The 8,681-nt window shown below is 38.2% G+C and overlaps 1 non-coding gene across 1 annotated transcript; it reads right to left on the bottom strand.

The window, feature by feature from the left end:
• Positions 1-8,173: 8,173 nt before the first annotated feature.
• Positions 8,174-8,332, bottom strand: LOC132984413 (U1 spliceosomal RNA). The gene has a single exon (XR_009674923.1). It is a non-coding gene; the product is annotated as a U1 spliceosomal RNA (small nuclear RNA).
• Positions 8,333-8,681: the final 349 nt, after the last annotated feature.

Below are 8,681 nucleotides of genomic sequence, written 5' to 3'. Positions count from 1 at the left end.
GATTTTGCGAGTTATTCAGTGCAAAGAGGTTATATTAAGTTGTTTGATTATACATAGGTTTGTACTGGGCAAAACATGAATCAAACCAATCACAGTGTAAGCTCTCATTCCCTTTAAAAGCCTGGATATCCATGTGCACCTGCAGGCTGTTGCATCGATATTTACATGGCGACTTTCAGTCTCTCGTCTTTGACATACCGAGCTCCAGATGGCCAATGTAACTGCTCTCCTTTCATTGTGCCTCTAAATTCGGAGAACACACACAGGACACTGTATGAAATATGTTGACGGCGGAATGGAGTAATATTCGCTGAAGCATTCCTACAACATCAGAAACATCTGTGCCTTTCCAAATTAGGAGAGACACGGTGTACATTCCCCCATGAGGCACAAAATCATATCCTCATTGGCCTAATTATTAAAATCTCCAGACATGTCTACAGGATTGGACAGGATATGTTAACTACTGTTACGCATGCTTAACATCAAACAAACTTTTTCTCGGCTGGAAACCATTGTTATACTCCTTAATGTTCTGTAATGGACACTGGAGAGTCTGTAGGAATATAAGCAGGCTATGTAAAATAAAAAGTTATGTAAAATAATTATTATAAATCTGAGTCTCTGTTGCATGAGAGCGTGTGAGTTTGTGCTTCTGTGCATGTTTCTGCATGTACATATGCCCTCATGAGTGAGGGCATATGCTGGAGAGCTTTGTGCCGGTCTTAGCAAGAGTTATGGCCATGTGTGGCTCAAGCAGGATTCTACTTGAGGCAAAGCAGACATCTAAGAGGTAGTGGTGAACATTTCCTCTTATTGTGACATCACCAGATTGGCCTCTGCTCTCTCATCTTTGGGATGTGTCCTTCATATAGCGGGAACATACAGTGCAATAGACCTCTGATTTTCATAAAAACGGCATCTGTGTCAGGTGAAAAGACTCTTGTTCTGTTAACTTGGCTTCAGATTTTTTGGATTTGAGTGGTCTGACTGGGGCACTGAAATATGTAGGGTTGGCACGAAGTTTGTGCACACAAACATACAATTGAAAAGCATCTCCTGTGCATAATTGAATTAGAAAAGTAACTAAATAGAGTAATAACATTGACATTCACAATTTATAGTTCTTAAAAATATATATCAAAATTACATTTATTAGCAATGTATACTGTAAGTAAAGAAAACAATAAATACTTCTTTGCATCTTTTTTTCTGTAGGAGTTTTCTTGCAATTGTATGTGGACTTATTCCTCTACTTTCCATCTGTCTGGTGAAATAGATGTGTAAAGTGTTTTTCTACAATTCAAAATACTAACAAAAAAGGTGCTACATTTAAATGCATAGAAACTACAAGCAGCCGTTTGCACCACCAAGATAGTTGACTGGAGGGGGGGGGGGGGGGGGGGGGGGGGGGGGGGGGGCATGCCACCCCTGGACACACCTCTGGACACACCCCTGTCTGGGCACCAAGAGGCTTTGTGCCGGCCGGGTGCATGATAGAATTCTTTGACAGGCAAGTTTTCCATCTGTACCAAATGTCAATTCATTCACTAAAGATAGTTATTCACAAATATCTCAAATTCTGACTCTAGAGTAAATTTCACAGTCCTTGGGGTTCATCCACTGGAAGAGAATCATTTTTTGGTTATTTCAGTCTGGATCAAAGTGGTGTACATGTCGACCTGGACTCTTAGACTTGCATTGCCATTTATAGAGCCATGTCACTAGAAACTGTATATTGATGTATCAAAAAGACAACCTCTATGTTTGACGAAGTCATATTGGTGTTCATGCTGCTGACATTTACATGATCATGAATGTCATAATGGAAGGAGAGAAATTGTAAATCAATTTATTTTTCTTTGCCATTTATTCAGCCTGTGCTTATAAAATATCAGATAGCTCTTTAGCTCCACCCACTCGGGTTTAACTCAACCAATGAAATTACCTCTTGGTCCAAATACATGTCCCAAAAAAAAAAAAACCCTCTTTTGACCCATCTGCCCATGTGCATGTGAGCATAAGTCTGATTGGCCCTCGGCTTCAGGAGGAGAAATCAGCTTGAGACAATCAGACAAAGAGGCAGCAGCAGTGAGATAAAGGAGAGGCTCTGGACACAGCCGGCTGAAGTGTTTGGTCTGAGGTAGAGATCAGAGGCAGGCTCTGCAGAGGGGATTGTCTGCGCTGCATTTCATTTTCCTCCAGTGTTGTGTTACCCGCAAACTCTGCTGAGAGATGATACTTGACCGATGCAGAGACCGAGCAGGATGTGGAGATAGAGGATGCACACACACACACACACACACACACACACACACACAGGAACATACAGATGCACGTACAAACATTCACACATGCAGACATGTAGCTGCTCAAATGGATAATATTCATTTTATTGATTATGGATAGGGTCCTACAAAACAAAAAACCAGTATCAGTAATAGAGAACTAAATCCATAACAGTCCTGTTTTTATAACTTTAGTAACTGTAAGACAGCTGACATAATACCTTTAAAATATATATTAATACAAGTAAACTTTATTTTGAAGAATGGAATCTTTCAGATTGTTGCTTAAATGATAGGTTTGAAGTATACTGATGCAAAATGTGGCATGGCCTGTTGTTTTAAGAAGCAGGAGATTGAGTACCTGTAACAACCAAAAAGCAATGGATATGGACTCACAAGTCAGACAATACTCTAAGTCTCAAGGTTAAGAAAAACAGTCTTTAGATGAGCAAGAACAGCAGACAAAATCCCAAAGGGAGGCAGGCAGAATCAAATCCAAAAAACAGCAAAGATAAAACAAATAACAGGGAAGTAACACACTAGGAGATAATGCTGGTATTGACTCAAAGGAAGAAGACGAACTGGCACAGAAGGGAGGGAAGACTCAGACTAAATACTAAAGAGAGTGGGAGACAATGAGATGGAGACAATCAGGGCAGGGTAGACAATCACACAGGCAGGAAACACATGAGGGCAGGAAGTGAAGGGTCTGAAATGAGAGGAGAAGTAAGTAACACAAAAATAAAACAGGAAATACTTTTTTTTATAAATGTTAAGAAGCAGAGCTGGACATGACAGTACCGACATGAAAGCTACTTCAGCCATAAATGTCCCACTTAAAAATATAAGCTGTTTTATGGAAGGCTAAAAAGTTTAAATGTTGATAACTTTTATTTTTGCAAGCATCAGATGACTGTATTAAGTCTGCAACTACCTAACTTCAGATAGTTGTGAACGTATAAAAATGTTAATTTGCCTGAAGCCTGATCTTTTATAACCTTTTACGTTTGCTGCTACACTATTGTAAACTGTTTTAATTGAATCTCTCCTTACTTCCTTTGTTGTCCACTGGCTTGGCTCACTTCCTTGAGGATGCATAAATAGGTGCTGTGAATTGTGTCTCTTGCTTTCAAAAACCTGACAGCAACTGCAAACAAGTGCATGGTAACATGTTTGTGAAAGAACCATCAAGGACAAGATGACGACAACCTCCAACTTTTTAGAGTGCTCCCAGAAAGCTATGTGAGATGCTAAAGTTACTTGGACAGTTGATAACCTAACTGTTATCTAACGGCTAGCTAACGGTGAAGTTAGCCTCAAGTGACTCTACCAATTGGTGCCTTTTTATAGATAAGATACGTAACATTACTATGGAGTTAGATCAGTTTCAATATTCACAAACGCACACGATGTATTTTAATGCACACACAAATATATTTCATTCTATATAAATATATAGAACGACAATCACAGAGACTATTTGTGCTGGTCAGATTAAAGATGACTTAATCAGATTGTCTGATAGCTAGGCTAATCACTGTCTGCGCAGATGCAACGCTGAAGTGATCACATTAAAACATACCCTTAAATCTACGCTACTGTGATTGGCTGAATAGAAAGGAGACATCTGATTGGCTACAGACATTTCCCTCCTGAAAAAAATGCATTTGTGAATCTTTGTGTATTTGTGGATTTCTATTACATATATATAAAACTATAAATATGTGTGTGTGAATCAGAAATACATTTGTGAATTTATTTTTTTTATTTGTGGATTTGTTTTACATTTATATAGAATTAAATATATTTGTGTGTGCATTGAAATACATTTGTGAATCCTTCTGTGTGCATTTGTGAATATTGAGACTGATCTAACTCCATACATTACTGCTCCATTGATATTTTGAGTGCAAGTGCACAAAAATAACATGTTCAATCTTGGATGATGTGTGATGCTACTGTACTGAAGGTTTGTTGGGCTCAGGTAATGGGGACCTGACCCGGACATGACTCAAAGTCTTCTTTGGTAACTCGGACTTGAACACTGGGGACTCAAGACTTAACTTAAAGTTGAGTTTCGGTGACTCGATTGCAACAATACTTTATAGTAGTGTCAAGGTGTAAAGAAAATGTACAGGCACAGCTTGAACCATTGTTCTCAAGGTTCCAATCTAATCTGGCTGATACTTGTCATTCCCTGTCAAAAGAGGTCATGTTACTTATGTCTGGCAGCAGATACAGTTTTCTCAGATGCAGGCGGAAAAGGCCTACAGTAAGAACTTTGTTGACACTATATATACCCCCCATATACCCCACACCTCACAGACTAAATGGACAGCTGACCACCTCACAGTGCAGTACAAGTGTGCAATATTAACCTTAAAAACAAAAAACAATTATATATATATATATATATATATATATATATATTATATATGTAATTATATAATGTACAAAATATGTGTGCAGTAACCTCAGGTGCAATAAGAGATGTTAATGTTTTAATCAATGTAACATAATGTGTAATCCCAAATGTTACCGGGCCAAAAGCAAGGCCTAATTAGCTCAAGCCTGGAGTGAAACTATCCCTTTAGCGTCCCCTGAACTCACTAGGAAGTAGTATTGTAAAAGTCAGGTCAGAAAACAAAGTTTGCTGTTTTTTTAAAACAGCACTATCATGAAGTAGTTAAAATGTACAATACTTTATTTCAAACAGTGTGTCAAAAATACACTCTATTAGTGTTGTCTATAAGCTTGCTTGATTAATTAAAAAAGATTGTGGCCAACCAAGAGCACTTAATATTACATTTATATTTAAAAGTGATGTGGGGGTAGGGTGTTAGTTACTCACCACACACACACACACACACACACACACACACAGACCTTGTACACACTGCAACGAAAGAAGTAAGGTTGTGCTCTGTGTAGGAAAACAAAGGATGCAAAATAACCACACTCACTCCACTACAGGGACAGTAAGATCCAGGTGACTGAAGCCTGTTCCCGCCCTCAGTCTGAACTGTGTTAAAACATGCTGATGCTGAGCTGCTCCATGCATAAGCAAATAAACAAAACAAGTTGGGTTTTTACACCTTCAAAATATGATGTCTTGTTCCACCTTACAGACAGCAGAAAACCCTCATCTGCATGACACAGCTTGAAGCGGACATGAGGCATGACAGTGACAAAATAGTACTAATGCTCTTTATGACTTAAAGACGAGAGTGGTCTTAACCTCTTAAGTGTCACGGGTTGCGCAATCTCAATAGCTCGATGTGGCGTGCTCCAAAAAATGATTGCTCTATAGCAATGACAAAACCACCATGTAAAAGTCAACAAAGCAGGGAAAGCAACAAGTCAGCAAACTCAGACTGCTTATATACTGACATAATTTAACCCTTTCATGCATGAATTATAAAATCAGGTAGGTTTTTCTTACTTCTGAGGACATGCAATGTGACATAATTTTTTATTTTTAAGTATTAATAATTCTGAAGAAGTTACAGAAATGTCCACCAGAGACATCATCCAACGCTATTATAGCGCGCCCCCCCCCCCCCCCCCCCCCCCAACAAAAAAAAAAAAATACATGTATTTATTTATGTTGTAGTGCATAAACAAAATAACTGATTTATTTTCTTTAAAAAACACATTTTCAGTTTTCACATGTCCACTGGGGAGGTGAGAACCATTTAAATTGAAGTTTTGAAGGATGACCGTCTTTGATGAGCTTAAACTACCTGCTCAGTTTTTTTGCCTGAAGGTTTCTTCAACAGCACAACAGCAGACATTTAATGGGAGAAAAATAATTGATGAAGAGTAGCCAAAAATATCTCCACATCAGGTATTTTCATGATCAGCAAAGTCTCAGTATTGTCATTGAAATATAGCATCATGTTCAATTTAGTGGAAAGCTGATCAATCGTGATTTTCTCCAAAACTTAAATCAATATTTGGAACTTTCCACAATTACATTGTTTATTACCTGTTACTTGATGTTTTAAAACATATCACCTGCAAGGGTCTTCTAGAATAATATGATTTGTAGTATATTCCTGAACCATATGGCATTTGTGAGTGACATCAGCCATCTTGATTTTGAAGACTTTTTTTGGTACACTAACAACTGCTGGCCAATGGATGACAGTGCATGGGCTGACTTGTTAAAGTCCACTGGCTGGTGTGAAACCATTCCATTAAAAACTGTGCATTTAGGAGAAAACTGCTTTTGAATATGTCCACTGTAGTGACCAGTATAAGTGGAAGGGTTAAGTGGAATTGTGGAAGTGGGAGATGCTGGTGTGAGGCAGAGCTACGACAAATGACAAGGGACATATAAGGCTGCAGCTACAAAAGAAAAGCTGTTTGGGTTTCTATCCAACTACACTTCTCCACTGATGGAGAAAGTTGGCCATGCGTGTGTATTTAAAAAAAAAAGAAACATTTGTCCTGGTCACTTTATACTTTTACCATGTTTGGTTGAGTAATATTGCCTTAGGTGTGACCAGCAGCACTGAACAAGTTATTTCTTTTCTCCAAAGAGAACGGCATTTCATCTTATTTTCTTCGTTTAGTAGTATATTTTCTCCAGGAGGCTGAGTTGAGTGATATTAGAGCATAGTTAGATCACACCTACTGCTGTCCTTTAAAAAAAAAAAGGGAACCACCACCCCAATCTGCCATTACCAGGCACAGTCTCAGACCTTCATGCAACATTGAAGAAGCATATCAGCTGTGAGCCTTGAGCAACTCAGGGCAAACCTCGTCCACACCTTTCCACTGAAGAGCTTCTTGACTACCTCTGAAACCTCTGCCAGAGATTTAAGAAAGTCTTCCCCAGAACCAATCAAACTCTTCCAGAGGCCAAGGGGGGTCCGGCAGATTTGTCCAGCCTTGGATAAAGTAGGAACAATGCAGATTCAGTCCTTGCTGTGAGACACTGGAACAACTCTTTAACCTTGCAAGGCTTCTGGGGGGATTATGGGAGTTAAAGCCGACATTTCTATAACCTGAGCAATTACTTTTACTTATGTTTGCTACATTATTCGAAATCCTCATTTCATGAGAACATCTGATAAGAAAATACTTATTTTACTTTTAGATTTTATTGTATGTATGTATTGTTTTTTCTGTTTGTATTATTTGTCCAGATTTTAGATAGATAAAGATAACTATATTCCAAAGTTAATTTATTTATCATTTTTGTCTTCAAGCTTTTGTGTTTTTGTTTATTTTATAATCTTTCCCAGTTGTACCAACTTTCTGTCCACAAATAGGGTCATAATAATAATAACGGTGCAAAATGATGCTCATTTGCAAATCTTTTTTTAAATTCTGAACTTAACATTTTCTTGTTTCTCTTGATTCCCAAAACTTGCGCCTCAGTCTTTCACAAACCTTATGACAAAAGCAGAAATATTCAGCTGTTAACACAGCTGGTGGTGCTCACCGACATTATGCACAGGCTCAACTGCAGAGTTTTTAGTATTTTGGGGGGATAATGATTTTGAAAATGAATATTATACAAATAGGGGCATACAATACAAGTGGCAATTCAATTATAAAAGCTGTAACGGTGATGGTAATTGTGAATATAAACTTCATGAATTTCAAATCTATAATACAAAATGTAGGGCAAAAATGTTTACAACAGAAAACAAGAAGTTAAAATCTGTGAAAATTAAATACAGTAACAAAAAGGATGGACAGTGAAATAAGAAACCATTCAAGATTAAAGAAAATACAAAGAATACAATATACAAGAAATGAAATAAATCAAGCAGAAATTTAAACCTTTAATTGTCAGATTTGGAGCAAGATTCAATTCAATTCAATTCAAAAAACTTTATTTGTCCCTGGGGGGCAATTCAAAGAAAAAATATCAGGGGAGAGCGCGAACGCAGTCCCCCACTACAAATTATGCAGTCGAGATTCCCACATTTGGGGAATTCGCATAGGTCAGCCCCGCCGGAGTGCAATGGCCAGGCCTCGCCATGGGTGAACCACCTTCTTGATCATGGTATCCCCTGCCAGGTAAGTAAGATGAGTCTTTGTGTGCAGCAGCAAGTCAGGTTTTTATTAAATGTGCTAATGTATTAATTCCCCGGTATCTTCAGAACTGATCAGTTACCTTTACAGTGATAAGTTCCACTTGGATTATCATCCATATACAGTAGTTTGGCAATATTGTAACTAGATTGCCTCTTTTTAATAGCTGAGAATGACCTGAAGATGGCAGCATTAGCCCTCAGAAGAAAAATTGCAGCCTGAACTCAAAGCATCGCACTTCTTGCCCTGTCAGCAATGAGAGTCTGATGCTCTGGGAATAGGCTTTGTAAAATCCCCTTAGAACAACACTCTGTAAATCACTGTGGTTCTTTATAAATGTAC

The sequence above is a fragment of the Labrus mixtus genome, chromosome 11 (assembly GCF_963584025.1).
Source record: "Labrus mixtus chromosome 11, fLabMix1.1, whole genome shotgun sequence".
Classification (NCBI taxonomy): Eukaryota; Metazoa; Chordata; class Actinopteri; order Labriformes; family Labridae; genus Labrus; species Labrus mixtus.
Note: the sequence above shows the minus strand (reverse complement) of the source record. Positions and strands in the feature narration are given on the sequence as shown.